We start from the raw sequence: 2,067 nt of genomic DNA, 5'->3' as shown, positions 1-2,067 counted from the left end.
TGGCCTCTTCATGTGGTCTCTACAGCAGGATATTCAGATTTATTATACAGTGGCTCAAAGATCCCAAAAACACATAATCATAACTATCAGACCTTTTTTTTAATGTGTACCTTAATAAGTATAAAATATATAAACAATTAGGTAAGCTTGTGGGAAAGCTGACTGACATACATAAATTAGGAGATACAAGTTTCCATCTAAATTTTCTATATTTATTTTTTTACAGAATATTTATTAAAGTTGTTTAATGCACAATTTCTCATTTGTCATTTTGGAAGTCCTTTATTGTAAAGACATTCTTTTGTCTGGAAACAAACAGCACCCGCAGTGTCCGTGATTATCCTGGACCTCCACATTGCATAAACTCCATTTCTTCTGAGACACAGGTTTCCTTCTCTATTCCTGAGGCAATGTTTTTATTATTTCTGTGGTGTCTGGAGGACCCTAATGCATCAGCCAATCTGGCAATTTACCTCCCTTAGAATCTGTGAAATCGAAGGAGAGTGAAATGGTTCTGCTGATCTCAAAACTTCTGACCCAGTGGGTTTAGGACCGTCTCTTCTGTCAGGGAACCTTATTAATGGAGTATGTGGCTTGACTACCTGAATGACCCTACTAGCAGATGCCATCTTGCTACCCATCAGGATCCCTGAGAAGGGTCCAGACCTTCTTAAAACTGAAGTCCACAGCTGGCACTGTGGCACCGTTACATTATTCTACTGGTTAAAGCAACTCACAAGCCCAGATCAGATTCAAGAGGAAGAGACAATACAAGTGTGTGAATACGGGGAGGCATGCTCCATTGGGAGTCACAAAAGTGACAACATACTCCATCACTCACGATGGTCTTTGGCTAAGTGTATATATCCATGCAAGTTTTTCCGGGGTGAGAACTCTTATTCCTTGGGCAACTTCTCTCAGATCAACTCCACAATTCCCCTTCTCCTCTCCCCCATCCTCTGACCTCATTTTGTCTTGGAGATCTCATCCTATATCCAAAGCATCTGTATCTCAAGCTCCCTTTTCATCTAGCTCTTTCATACTGGAGTACATGATCCATTAAGACCCAGAAACTTCCCCCAAAGCAAAACCAGTTTCCTTTTCCTGGAGAGTCTAGAAGATTTAATATACAAATTTTCCAGGAGGTTTGCAGCAAGAAAGATATTGCATTCCATCTCCTAATGCAAAAACAAAGGAGGGAAAACAAATGAATTGCTTTTCCATTTTCAGAGACAGGCATTAGAGTGGTTAAGACAGCGGAGCTCAGAGCCAGCCTGGCACTACTAGCTCTCCGGGTGTCCTCATCTGTAAGTGGGTATTACCCATCCCATGGGCTGCGGTGAGTAGTAAATGAGTGCAGCTATGTCAAGTGCCCAGGACAAAGAACAGTGAGTGAGTTCTCTGCTCCATAAACAGTTGTATCCTGTCACACATGTCATGCATCTTCCTCAAGTGCCCAGTGTAATGAGCACAGTGCAGTTCATATAATTTCTAAGATATACATCTTAAGCTTTTTTTTGGAAAAGGGAGTTCCATCAAAATGTATTAAAAATTATAGGATTTTTCTCCTAGGAAAGGAAGGAATATGGGTCAGTGTCAGGGTGTACATCCAGGTGTTGGGTTCCCCAAAGAAACACATTTGGGGGCATTTTCTACCAAAATATGTTTTTTTGGGAAACACATTTACCTAAGACCAACCGATTTTAATGTTAATCTCACCCAAAGAACACCTGTACAGAAACATCCAGAACACTCTTTGACCAAATACCTTGGCAACATGGCCCAGCCAAGTTGACACAGAAACCTGTGGGAGCCATCATAAGCCCCGGGTGTAACAGTACAAGAGAAACATGGTTCCTCTGAAACTAATACAGAATAATATTGAATGTAAACTGGAGTTGAAGAAATAAATAAAGAAGTTTAGCTCCTGCTTCCATGTATGGGTTTTCCCAACCCTTCCTCCCAGCTACCTACCCAGTCATGGGCCTTGGGAAACCTTGGTGCTATGTCACCACCAGCACCCATCAAAATGGTTGGGGTGAAGAAAGTAAAGAAGGAAGGTCAAGG

At 41.5% G+C, this 2,067-nt stretch overlaps 1 pseudogene across 1 annotated transcript; it reads right to left on the bottom strand.

Moving 5' to 3' along the window:
* Positions 1–337: 337 nt before the first annotated feature.
* On the bottom strand, positions 338–641 carry LOC308564076 (alpha-ketoglutarate dehydrogenase component 4 pseudogene; annotated as a pseudogene). The gene has a single exon. The product of its transcript is annotated as an alpha-ketoglutarate dehydrogenase component 4 pseudogene (transcript).
* Between the last annotated feature and the right edge of the window lie 1,426 nt (positions 642–2,067).

Source organism: Miniopterus schreibersii, assembly GCF_964146895.1.
Source record: "Miniopterus schreibersii genome assembly, chromosome: 11".
NCBI classification, from domain to species: domain Eukaryota; kingdom Metazoa; phylum Chordata; class Mammalia; order Chiroptera; family Miniopteridae; genus Miniopterus; species Miniopterus schreibersii.
Note: the sequence above shows the minus strand (reverse complement) of the source record. Positions and strands in the feature narration are given on the sequence as shown.